Raw genomic sequence first — 13,447 nt, 5'->3', positions numbered from 1 at the left:
GTGACAGACAAAGATCACAAGTAGGCAGAGAGGCAGGCAGAGAGAGGAGGAAGCAGGCTCCCTGCTGAGCAGAGAGCCCGATGCAGGGCTTGATCCCAGGACACCGGGATCATGACCTGAGCCGAAGGCAGAGGCTTAACCTACTGAGCCACCCAGGTGCCCCTCATTCTTTTTTTTTAAGTAGCTGCATAGCTACCCGTTGTATGACTGTACCGTAATTTACTTCTCTATCCCTAGATGATGGACATTTGGATCGTTTCCAAGTTTTTACTATCACAAACAATGTTGTATTGATAGTCTTGTTCAAGCACTGTGTATCTGTAGGGTAAATTCTCAGGCAAGGTATTACTGAGTCAAAGAAAATGTGCATTTGTAATGTCGATAGATAGTGTCAACTGGTTCATATCAATTCACGCCCCGGAGCGGCTATGTACACAGTGCTGCTTTCTCTGCTGTCTTTGAAATAAAGGGTATCAGTAAACATTTGAATGGTTTCCAGCTTGCATTTCTCTTCTATTAGTGAGGCTGAGAGTCATTTTAGATGCCCAAGAACACTTTAAGTTTCCTTTTCTGTAGACCCTGTTCATATTCTTTGACCTTTTCAAAATTAGTGGTTGGTCTTGTCTTATTGATTTTTAGAAGCTCTTTATATGTTAGGGAGATTGTGCTATGATTGATAAGGGCAGCGAGGCCACAGTTGACATCCCCTCTGGGAAAGGCTGTGGAGGTGGGTTCTTCCTCACACCTCCATCCTACCATCCAAAACTCAGTCATTTATTTAATGAGCATTTACTGAGTACCTCTTGAGTGCTAGGCTCAGTGCTTGGGCATCAGAGACCTTAGGTTGCTCGAAGTCCGGTGGGGTCTCAGATATGTAATCAGACAGGTTGTACGTCAGTGTGAGATGAACTGTAGTTCAGGGATTCAGAATGAGTGCTTCAGGGCATGGGAGGGGAAGCGGTAGCCTGTGCCTCCCAGTAGACTCGGACATTTGTCTCCCATCTGGGGCTGGTTCAGAGCTGCCAAGGCTTTGCCTGCCTCCCTTGCCCTTGTGAGTTCAGCCCTCACACCCTGATTGCCGAAATGCTCGGCTCCAGGAAGATGGTTCTGTCAGTCTGTATCTACAGAATGCTCACCGCATGCGGACCTCCCATCTTGTGCACTCGGACTGCGCGCGACTTCCTTCCCTGCCCCTTGCTGGTCCTCACCGTCTGACTCTATCCTGTCTTGCATCGATTACCACCTGTTGCTGGTCTGCATTCCTCCACTGCTCAGAGGATTGTAATCTCCTTGATGGCAAGATGATAGACTTCCCTCTGGGTCCTCTCTCCTCCGTGCTTAGCATCCGGTGACACTCAGCAAAGGCTTGTTGGATGATGGGTTGTCAGATGGCCGCATTGGCCGTTAGAGAAGCTGGAAATCACGGCTCTCCTGCACTGGGGTGTGCATCGCAGACAGGCGAGACAGGCACACGTTGGGCACAGGGTTGGGTAATATGCCAGGCTGAAACCCCAGCATAAGAGCCCAGCCAGGAAAGGGTTAAGCTTGCTGGAGTTTTGTATATGAAATGGCACCAGAAAAAAAAAATGTGCAGACTAGCAATTGAGCCCTGTCTCATCCTGGTTCAAATGACATTGTCTGAGCTTTCCCAGCCTCGCCTCCTGCACTAATTACAGACCTTCCTGGGGAGGAAGACTGGGACCAGGAGGGCTTCATTACAGGCTCCTTTGCTGGAGGGAGCAAACCCCAATGACTGAACCCAATGACCAAACAAACTCTCTTGAAGAGAGGCCTGGGGGTTCCTCTGATGCACTTCCCTGCTGCTGTCTGGCTGAGAAAGGGTTAAGAAGTAGACATGGACTGGAGGAATAGACCCAAGTCTAATGCTGGGGTGGGAGGGCCAAGCTTGGGGTGGGGGGAGCAGCCAGGCCTAGGCGCTGAGCTACCCATCCCTGCTCTACTCCACTCGCCTAGGCTTGGGCCCCCCTCTCACCTCTTGCCCCCCAAGATGGCCGCTGCCCGCTGCCCGGGCTGTGTCAGGGCCTCCCCTCTGTGGTCGCCTGCCTGCTGCCTCTCCCTGTGGCCTGTGGAGACCTCGCCTTCTTTAATCTTCCATTTATCTCGAGGCCTCGCCCCTCGGAGATTGGCTTTGATGTGGGGCCTACTCCCAGGGGGGTGGAAATCAAGGGTTTCCTAGGCCTGGTCTGGACGCTGCCCACTGCCCCCAGCCCAGGCGGGGCCCAGAGGTCTCCTGGCCATCCAGACAAGACCCTGAGGATGACTCCCACAGACAAGAGGGCAGGAGATTTGGTCCCTGATCTTCAGGCCCATGGAGGGGCTGCTGCCTGGGCCCCAAAGTGGTGGACTGTGTTCAGAAACAAGAGCTTTGTTACCACACCGTGTGACTTACTCTCACGCCCGTCACCCCTACTGCTCACCCATCGGCCCCCCAGTGATAACAGCAAGAGCAAAGCAAATACCAATGTTCTCCTGCGCAGCAAAGTACCCGGCGCCGGGCTCGGCATCTTCCCGTGTATAACATAATTAGTCCTCCTAGCTAGGTGCTCCAGGCATCATTTTAAAGGGGAGGCAACAGCATGATTGATACATTCCTGTTCATCAAAATTTACTGAGTTCCTGCTATGCGCCCAGCACCATTCTAGGTGCTGAGGGTATAGTAATAAACACAGTGGATGCATTCTTACTCTTCTGTACAAGAGGTCGTAAATGGTCAAATACACATAATTGTCATATGAAGTCAGTACCTTGAAGAAAAGCACAGGGCCATCGTTTCGGACTCAGTGGTGTCCTGCCACTTGAAGACGCAGAGACCGGGGGCGGCTTGAAGACGCAGAGACCGACGGGGCGGCAGGAGAGATTTTGCTCTGTGACCATCTGCGGGAAACCCTGTCCCGAAGCGGGAAGAGACGGTGCAAAGGTCGGAGGTCGGAGGTCGGAGTTCCTTCTTTTGCTGTGGGCACAGCCAGGAGGCCAGTGGGACAAGAGGTGGGCGGTGGTAAGAAGAGAGCTGGGTCAGGTGTGGTACTGTGGAGCGCGATGGGTGTGATGGGAGGGTTTGAGCATCAGACAGGTTTGATCTCATTTACGTTTTGAATCAGAGACTCAAAACTCTTAAGTTGCAGAGGCTAACAGGAGCTCAGGCTCCCCTGGCTACACCCAGATTCAGATCTTGGGGCTAGAAGTGGCTGCCATCTCCCACGAGGGGCAGGGGCTGTGGCCAATTCGCCTCGGCATCCCCTGAACCCTGCAGAAGGCCTGGCACAGACTAAAGGCTTGCAAATGCCTGCAGAAGAATGGGTCAGTTCCGGAACTTCCACGAAGTGGAAGTGGGAAGTGGGGAAGTGGTGGTTGGGGGCACGGGAGGCAAGTCAGCTAAATCTCTCGGGGTCTCAGTTTGTCCATCTGGAAATGGGGGAGAAAACAGTTTATTTGTCTTGCCTGGAGGACCTCACCAGGTGGGGATCCAGTGGGCCCCGGTGTGCGAAAGGGCGAGGCATGGTGTGAAGTGTCCGAGAATGCTCTGCAGTCTGACTTCATCTGTCTTTGCTCCTGGAGGGCCCCTGACCTGATGGCTGAGGGGTGCAAATGTGTCCTTGTGACTGAGTGTCCCTGTCACCTTTCTGAGGTATGTGTGTGCCCAGGTAGATGTCTGTTTACCTGTGTTAACAGCACCTGGAAGGCTGCTGCCTTGGGCTGGCTGTCTGTGGGAACTTGGGCTCCAGAACGGGCACAGAGGGAGTAGAAGACACAGACCCAGAGGACCTCCCTCTACCTCCATCCTATCGGGGTCCCTGGAATTCCCATCACTCCTACATCCTCTGTCCCAGCTCACAGTGAAAAGTGAGGGAATTGTCTGTACATCTGTCATTTTATCCCACTTGTCTGTGGGGTCCTGTGGGCCAGGGCTACTCCAGGGACAAGATTGTATCTGCTGGGTGGTTGGTGTTTAGTAAGCCATGGATGGATGAGTGGATGGATGGTCCCTGGTCTCTGGAATCAGGTGGTCCTAGAGTCAGAGAGCCTCAGGACTCTACTTTAACCAAGTCACTCCTCCTATCTGGGCCTCAGTTTCCTTCTGTAGAAATGGATTTTTGTCTTCATTCATTCATTCATTTGCAGTCCCCCCTTGTGAATGTTAGGGTACTGTCTACGTTCTGGGCAAACAGACATTATTTAGAATCAGTGCTGCCCTCAAGAAGCTGAAAGGTGTCACAGGCACAGGTCGCAAGAATTGCAGTGTAAAGTGAGAAATGTCTCTACAGAGGGTGCCGAAGGGGCTCAGAGTGGGCAGTGGCCTGCTCTGCATTGGATGGGAGGACAGGAAGATTTATTTTCCCGTACACGGCGTCCTTGATGTGGGTCTTGGAGGAGAGAGAAGTAGGTGTTTGTTAGTGTGGACTTTCCAGGCCAGGGGATGGCATGCCAAAGATCCTGGAGGTATGACAGAGCCTGGCCCCCTGGGGAGAGTGCCGGCACTGGGGTACTGGCCCCAACTTATTGAGGCTGGTAGGGCGTGGTGAGTGACTGGGCTGGGGAGGGCGGCCAGGGGCCAGATCGTTCAAGGCCTAAGCCCCTTCAAGGAATTCTAAGCGTTATCCTGAAGGCAAATGGGGCCACTGGCAGATTTTGGGGGCAGAAAAGTAGCATGATCGGGATGCATTTTCAGCAAACCGCTCTGTGGTGGTGTGGACAACAGATCAGAGGTGCGTAAGACTAGAACCAGCCCGTGGAGTTAGGACGCTGCTGCGGTTCTAACCAGGTGGGCGAAGATAAGGGCCTGAACAGAAGTTAACAATAGCCCTCAGTCCCCAGAGCTGACTGTATGCCAGCCCAGCTCTACGTTAAACATTTGCAAATACTATCGCATTTCCTCCTCAGAGTCCCCGGTGCATGGGTGCTATTAGGATCCCTCTCCCCCTGCGGGAGTTCTTCCGTCACCCCAGGAAGAACATTTCTGCGGTCCTTTCCAGGATTCTGCGGCCTGCCCCCCCCCCCCCCCCGCTTCCCCCGCCAGGGGCCATAGCTAGTGTATACACACCGAGGGGTGGGTCAGCCTGAGAACCTGGCCCTCACCTGCCTCTCTCCTTGGGCCCTGAGGACTGCCCTGCCAGGGCTGGAAGCGTCCCCTGAAGGAGCCAGGCCCTTGGGCCAGAGCTGAGCAAATGGGATATTCTTCCCATTAAGAGGTTTCCAACAGGCCCAATGGCCATGTGGCTTCCCTCTGTGCTTCCTCTCCTGGGCCAGTTTGAAATGCCGGCCTCCTCCACTTACCTCTGTGGACTTTTCCAGGCCCCGGGAGCCAGCTGGGCCAACTGACGTCAGGACACCGATGGCCTGCGAGCGGCGTGCTGAATCACCCCCGCCCCAAGTGGACGCCCCAGTCTCTACCTGCGTGTTGCTTTGTCCTTCACAGGTCAGGGCGTTGGTTTTCTTTTTAAATAAATAAAGCTGAACCTGACTCACAACTCAACTCAAGAGAGGCTGCCGCTCAGCTCAGCGTCACCATGGTAACTGCTCCATCCATAGAACACTTGAAAATGTAATTATCAACAGTGACACTGCCACTTCCTTCTGGCCCCTGAGCAGCCCTGGGCTGCACAGTTCTCAGATCCTGGGTGCCGGGTGAATGGCCCAGGGCTATGCCTGGCTCCCGCAAAAAGCAGGGAGTTGAAAGTGGGGACTTGAGGTCCCCACTCCTGCCGACCTGCTTGCTGCTTGCACGTCCTTCTGGAAGGTCCTGAGAAAACCTTTTTCATCCTGGAGCAGGCTCTAGGGGTACCCCAGTAAGCCCACAATTCAGAGCCATGGGTCCATGGCTCCATCCATGATTTCTGTTGGGAGGATAAGATTGAGTGGCTAGTACAGCTCGAGGTGAGGATAAGCCTAGAATTAAAACGAACGTAAGGATGATAGTAATAACAACAGCTGTGAATTGAAGGCCTAGTAGCATCTGAGCCAGGCAGCCTCTAAGAAAGCTTTCTATATCTGTCTCTGGTCGCTGGCTCTAATTACTTACCTAAAGGCAGTTTTAATTAATTTAATAATAGCTAGCTTTTATTGCCTGCAGAGACACTCTGCTAAGCACCAGTGTTTGTTTTCACATGGGGAGCAGGAGTTTTCCCGTTTTACAAATGGGTAAACTGAGTCTCAGGGAGGTTTAAATAATTTGCCCGAGGTCACTCCGCTACGGAAGGATGGAGCGGCTATTTGGATTCAGGTGTGTCTGACAGGTGTCCTCATTATTTTGTTAACAGCTTAACACTCAATCAAGACTCAAGACACATACGAGCTGACAGAGGCTCCAGGTGTGCCTGATTTAAGAGACCTCCAAACGCCTAGACTGATATAGTTCTCCACCGAAACGGTTCCGGATCATGCTCGTCGGTCACCCGGGGAGACTGGAAGAAATGCAGATTCTAGGCCCCCCAACACGAATTGCTTCAGGTATTTGGGTATGGGCTTGAGGATTCTGTATTTGAGGCACACAGCCGGCTGAACTCTAACATCTGAGAATTTAGATTTGACTGGGTTCCTGGAGAGCAGGGACCATGTCTTCCCCGAGATATTCCCAGGGACTGGTGCAGGGCATGACCCCGAGTAGGGACACAAAAGGCAAAGGTTGAACTTGAGGGAAGGATGAATTGGGGGGCGCCTGGGTGGCTCAGTCGGTTAAGCGTCTGTCTTCGGCTCAGGTCATGATCCTGGATCCTGAGATCGAGCCCCACAGCAGGCTCCCTGCTCAGCAGGGAGTCTGCTTCTCCCTCTCCCTCTGCCCCTCCCACATGCTCATGCCTTCTCTCTCTCTCTCAAATAAATAAATAAAATCTTAAAAAAAAAAAAAAAGAATGAATTGGGGCCCATGAAGTCCCCTTGCCTCAGGACCATGTCCACCCCTGGCTCCCGAGAGTCCACAGTCCCCTCCCACTCACTCCTTACCCTCAGCCGCCAACCCCCTTGTCCCCCACCCCATCTTCCTCCCGTCCAGGGCAGAACTGCCCACCATCCTCTGCCCCTGTCCCTCTGCCCCCTGCACTGTGACTTCCTCTGAAAGGGGAACAAAGGTATACACCTGTTGTCAAAAAGCTTTACTTTATTTTTGCAGAAACAAATTTAGACTGGTAAGCCAGCTTTCAAGACACTATCCTGTTACCTCAGCAAAATGTCTTGGGTGGTCACCCCCAGGGTATAGAGGAAAGGTTGGGATCTCTTCCTCTGACAAGTTTTAACCACAGAAGAGCCTTATTTGCTAGAGCAAAACACTCAAATATCAAGGAAGAGGGCGTTGGGTCTATGAGCACTCTTACCTGCATATTAGGGAACATGAAGCAGCCATGAAAATGGAAGAATATTTAATGATGTTGTCAAACGTTCACCAAAAAAAAAAAAAAAAAGAGAGAGAGAAAAAAATGGGATATACAACTAGGTGTCCTAGGAAGATGTTTGTAAAATGCGACCGAGAAGCCAGTTAGCCCCCCAAAATCTGTTCTTCCTTTTTTCTATAGTAATAAGAGCTCTACTCAGATAAATCCTATTTCCTGGTGGTGGGGGGGACATGGGACTTGGTTCTGGCAAGGTGCTATGAGTAGGTGTGATGCATGTGAATTCCAGGAAGCGCCTCTTTGAGGAAGAGGGCATCTCTCTTCTTTACTGAAAGAAGCCGTCTTCCTCCATCAACCGTCCTGGGGCCCTAGTGGGAGGCATACGCTGACGATGGAGAACCCCAGGTAGAAGGGGTCTGGATTCCTTGATGGTCACGGGACTGCTATACCAGCCAGGGCTGCTTACTTCCAGACATCATTTCCTAGAGAGCGAAACGAGCATGTTGAAGCCACTGTTCCTTTGGGTTTTCTGTCATTTGTAGCTGAAACAATCCTAATTGATGTCAGATGTATTGTTAAATAAACAACAGAATGTGAGCTAAAAATAGTAGGAATCATAGGATTCCAATTTTATTGCAAAATGTATGTTTCCGTATATTTACCTGTGTACCTGAAAATGTGGACAGGATGGTTCAACACAAAAATGTTAGCAAAGGTTATTTTAGCAGGCTGTAGGATTTTGTGTGTTCATTTGTTTGCTTGTCTGTATTTTCTAACTTTTCTACAACAAAAGTGTATTACTTTTTGGGTAAGAAAAACTAATAAATGCTATAAATTGTATGATCCTAATGGGATCTATATGGATCGCAATCATAAGAAATATACCTTATTCATGATTACATGGGGAAAAATGCTGAAATGAAGAGAAGTGCATTAACAATTAAGATCCAAGGGCGTGGGAAACTGTTCAAAATATATTGTGAAGGGGAGATATATATATATATAATTTATAAAATATATTGTGAAGGGGAAACAATGAAACAATATAAAGCCATTTTTTGGGTAATAAGAATAAAATGAACCTAAAATAAATACAATATTATATGTCAATTATACTTCAATTAAAAAAAAAAAGAATAGGGTGCCTGGGTGGCTCAGTTGGTTAAGTGTCTACCTTTGACTCAAGTCGTGATTCCGGGGTCTTGGGATCGAGTCCCACATCAGGCTCCCTGCTCAGCAGATGGTCTGCTTCTCCCTCTTCCTCTGCCCCTACCCCCCGTTTGTGCGCGCTCTCTCAAATAGATACATAAAATCTTAAAAGAAAAAAAAAAAGAATAAAAGGACATGAATGCATGCTAGAAAAAGGACCAGATATGAGGACCAGGATGTAAGTCAAATGGATAAATGGTCTGTTTGCCGAGAAGAGATTCTGGTGATTCTCTTCTCTTTCTACCTTTTGGTATCCCCTGAATTTCCCAATAAACCTGCATGAATCTTATTGACTTAAAAGTATTTTGATTTACAGGTGCCGGGTGGGCTCAGTTAATAGAGCGTGCACCTCTTGATCTTGGGGTTGTGAGTTCGGGCCCCACGCTGAGTGTAGAGACTACTTAAAATCTTAGAAAAATGTTTTTACTGAGAGCAATTTTAACAATACAGAAAAAGATATGACAGAGAACAGTAAAACACACACATCCATCTCCACTGCCCAGAATGAAAATGATCACTATTTCATTAGATATATTTTTAAAGAATTTATTTATTTATTTGACAGAGAGAAATCACAAGTAAGCAGAGAGGCAGACAGAGAGAGAGGAAGGGAAGCAGGCTCCCTGCTGAGCAGAGAGCCTGACACATGGCTCTATTCCAGGACCCTGGGATCATGACCTGAGCCGAAGGCAGAGGCTTTAACCCACTGAACCACCCAGGTGCCCTTATTTCATTATATTTAATTCCTGTCTTTGTTTTTAAGAAACAAGGATTAACAGGAGAGGAGAGATGTCTATCGGGATCCTGGAAGAACATTTCGTGTGAGAGCACTTGCCCCTTCTGGGATGGCCCAAGGCGGGGCTGTGGGAGGGCAGGCGAGAAGCCGCGCTCAGGGACTCCGACTTCCTTCCACCTTCAGCCGAGGGTTTGGCTCCAAGTGCCTATTTCCAGGACGGAGGCGGCCTGGGTGCGAGGGTGCCAGATTTGCCTGGCGCTGCCTCTGGAACATATGGCAGCAGGCAGGGCTGGGAGAGGAGGGTCCCGGTGAAGCACTTCCCTCCTGAGGTCACTTGGTGCCCAACGGGTGTTTACAAAGAGGGTGGGGTCCCCCAGGCACAGGGCTCTGAGGCCTTTGCTCTCCGGGGAGCTGGCCCGTGGCAGGCCACAAGCAAAGGGTGGCAAAACCACTGTCTCCTGCGAAGCTCAGAAGCTGGGCCGCGGCTGGGAGGATGCTGGGAAATGAGAGGCCTGAAGCGAGGTGGTACAGTGGCCAGGGGAGGTTAAGGGGATCCAGAAAGAAGAAGGGGAAAGGGAAGTGGCAGGAATGTTCATGTTGACTGCACTTAAGACCACGGGTAGTTATTATCTCCGTTTTACAGAAGAGGAAAGAGGCTCAGAAGGATTGGGTCCCCTGCCCCGGGCCTCATGGCTCCTGGACTGAGGTCCAGGCTGAGATTCAGAGGATCCCAAGGTTCGTGCTCCCCACACCACGCCAGACTGAGTCCCATGGGGTGATTACGAGGGAGCCATTCCGCTTTGCTTGGAGACCGGGGCAAGGCGTGGGGTCACGTAGAGGCTGATTTTCAGGAGGCAGTGGCGTCTGGGGATGATGTGCTCAGAGACAGCCTGTCCTCACTTGGCATGAGTCCTCCCCCACTCTGTAAGAGGGGCTGATAAAGTTGGAACTGATTTTGGAGAAGAGTTTACTGGTGTCCTTTCTTCTTGACTTTGTGGAGACCTACAGCCTCCAGGCTGGTGGCCAGCTTTCCAGGAAAATATTAGAGTCTTTCCCTGGGAATGGAGATGGGGATGACCGTGGAGCCACCCAGCCCTTCTCTCCTCACTTATCAAATGCAGAGTTCTCCCTGATTCTCTCCTGCACCAACATGGAGGTTAGGCTGGTGTGTCCATTTGTGTGTGCACAGGCACACACGCCTACACACATGCAAGCCTTCCTACAAGTATCAGCAGAGGCAACCTCCCAGTGGACCATCCTTTTCGGCCACTGCCTTGTCTCCGACATCTGGCACACACCCTAAAGGCCTGGAGGCCCACACGGGGTGATGGGCGGGTTCTGCAAGCCATCCATTTCTGTGGATCACCTACTTCCTTGACTTAAATGCCAGGGCTAGCGTCCTCTCAATGCCAGAGCCAGGGGTGGTGAGACATGAAATCATCTGGGGGAGACTGGAGGCTTCTAACAGATCAAGTTGGTTGGAACTGTGGCTCTGCCACATTCTGGCTGTGTGACCTTGGGCAGCTTTCTTAATCTTTCTGAGGCTCCATGCCTTAATCGAATGGGAGGGGGACATTTTGGTTGATGGTGATAACAGACTTCCACCTCCTCTTCTAGCCGCTGGAGTGCGCAGTGGTGTCCTGGCGTCGCACACAGAGCCTGGCAGACGGCAAAGGCGCCGTGGCAGCATCTGATACTTGCGTGGCCCTCTGTCTCTCCTACCCCCAACCCCATCCAGGGAGCCAGTCTTCACTCTGGAGTGGCTGGGGAGGCCGCAGGCCTCCTCTACTGCCTTCGTAGGCATGGAGTAGTCCCTTGTTCAGGACTGGGGCAGCTAGCATGTCTGAGGAGCTGACTTGACTGCAGTCAAGTCTGAGGTACCATAGATATGGGTCCCAGTCCTTCGAGCGGGGAGACCAGCACTACCCCCAATCCTGCCGCTTCCCTGTTTGATGGCCCCACAGTGGCTGTGACCGTGTCTCTTCTGCCCCCGCTCTCCAAAGACCTTCACCGCTTATGGTTCTTTCTCCTAGTGCTGCTCACGTTGTTCTTCACGGCCAGGATGAATGTGGCTCCCGGTTACTGACCCCAGTGTCCCCATAACGCAGACGAGGACACTGAGATCCAAAGGGGTCAAGTGACTCTGTCATCATGGAGGCAGTGGCCCACGTGAGTCTGTCTCAAGGCTGGGAAGATGTGAGTGGATGAATGGAGCCTGCTGGGCGGGAAGACATTCTGCATGTCTAGACCCCGTCGGGTGACAGAGCTCCTGGTTTGGGATCCACGGGGTCCGGCTGGGGACTGCTCAGTTCTGCTCACTGGTGGCCTGGTTTGCAGGATAGGCTTCAACTCTCCACCCTTCCCCACCCATGCTCAGGAATTACCTGCCTCCTGAATTCAGACCTCCTATGGTTAAATTCGCGTGTTGAAATCCCAATGCCCAATGTGATGGGGTTAGAAGTTGGGCCTTTAGGAGATGCTCAGGTCACGAGGGTGGAACCCTTTGAATGGGATTAGTGCCCTATGAAAGAGACCCCATGGAGCCCCTTGGCCCTTCCACCACTTGTGGACAGGACAAGGAGTCGGCAGGGTGTGACTCGAAAGATGGCTTTCGCCAGAAGCCATCCCATATTGGCGCCCCGATCTTGGACGTCGGGCCTCAGGAACTGGGAGAACGACATTTCTGTGTCTGAGCCACCCAGTTTGTGGTCTTTTGTCCTACTGGCCCCAGCAGACCAAGACCCTGCTGCTCTGCCCAGGGAGACTGCCCCATCCACAGCTGGGGTAGGAGGTGAGGACCCGGTCTGGGCTGGAAGTGTGGAAAGAGGGTGTGGGAGTGGGGAGGCATGTGGGTTCGTGGCTATGGGGAGGAGGAAACTCAAAGGGAAGAGGGATGGGTAGAGAGCCCAGGGCTGGGGCTGCTCACGGAGAGGCTGAGGCTGGAGGTGCTGCCTGAAGCTGGGGTGGGGGTGGGGGCAGAGAAACACCTGGACTTCTCTCCTCTTCCCGCGCTCCCCTTCCTCTGACACCTTTCATTGGGTGAACCTAGTTAGAAGCCCGTTGGCAGGGGAGTCTGGCATGTGTCATTTGCCCTCTGAGATGTTGAGCAGAACAAAGAAAGGTAAGGAACAGATGTGACAGCAAACAACAAACAAGCGAGCAGGACCCAGACCTTTCCAAGGTGACGTCCTGCTCCCGTGGCCAACCCCAAGCCGCTGTAGGGCTCCTGCGGGATGGAGAGCGGGGAGGCTCCTGATGCTGACGACCATACTCCCCCTTACAAAGAAGACGTCTGTTCACTACTGGTTGGGTCCCATGGAGCCGGCCACCCTCCTTGTGTCTGACTGGGACTGCCAGGTGGTCTTCGTCTGTCTTGTCCTTCACTCCAGTGACCGCCTTTCTCCCCTTGCCTGTCCAACCTAGAAGACCCAGAGAAGATGCTGCCTAGGGTCTCCCACCAGACACTCTGGTTAAGAACCTGAGGTCAGATCCAGCTCTGTGGCTACAGACTCCAAGCAAGTGATCTCACCTCTCTCGGCTCAGTTTGCTTATCTGCAAAATGGGACCAGCAACAATACATCCCTGCAGAACTGCTGTGAAGATAAAATAAGCTAATGCAGGGGCACCTGGGTGGCTCAGTCAGTTAAAGCCTCTGCCTTCGGCTCAGGTCATGATCCCAGGGTCCTAGGATTGAGCCCTGAATGGGGCTCTCTGCTCAGGGGGGAGCCCGCTTCCCTACCTCTCTTTGCCTGCCTCTCTTCCTACTTGTGATCTCTGTCTGTCAAATAAATAAATAAAATCTTAAAAAAAATTAAGCTAATGCACTAAGAGTGCTGAGCACAGGGCTTGGCTCTCAGTGAGTGTCCTATAAATGGCAACTTCAAAAACCATGGGAAGGAACAGTTGAGAGTCACTGCAGACTCAGGAGGGAGCACCTCTGGACCCTCAAGGTCCTGGTCACCAGGGTCCATTGTTGCTCATTTTCCTTGAGAGCTAAGTCTCCCACATTCTGGGGGGCTGAGGAACGGGACAGCTCTCTCCCCGGTCTCACGGAGTTCTCATGGCTGGAAGGAGGAGATGTTTTGCCCGGAACTGGCCTGCACTCCCATTTTGTACAGCACTAATGGCGGTCTGGAGGCTTGGGCATCGGGCGCAGGAAGCT

General features: G+C 51.8%; 1 long non-coding RNA gene across 1 annotated transcript in view; it reads right to left on the bottom strand.

The window, feature by feature from the left end:
- The window catches only part of LOC132008354 (uncharacterized), an 8,580-nt gene extending 3,058 nt beyond the window's left edge, over positions 1–5,522 (bottom strand). Inside the window, exons 1-2 of the long non-coding RNA XR_009401618.1 lie at positions 5,293–5,522; positions 2,766–2,971 (exon numbers count right to left, since the gene is read on the bottom strand). This is a non-coding gene — a long non-coding RNA (uncharacterized LOC132008354). The remainder of the gene's footprint in view (positions 1–2,765; positions 2,972–5,292) is intronic.
- Between the last annotated feature and the right edge of the window lie 7,925 nt (positions 5,523–13,447).

The sequence above is a fragment of the Mustela nigripes genome, unplaced genomic scaffold (assembly GCF_022355385.1).
Source record: "Mustela nigripes isolate SB6536 unplaced genomic scaffold, MUSNIG.SB6536 HiC_scaffold_148, whole genome shotgun sequence".
NCBI lineage: Eukaryota > Metazoa > Chordata > Mammalia > Carnivora > Mustelidae > Mustela > Mustela nigripes.
The sequence above is the reverse complement of the archived record's forward strand: the minus strand, read 5'-3'. Positions and strand labels throughout refer to the sequence as shown.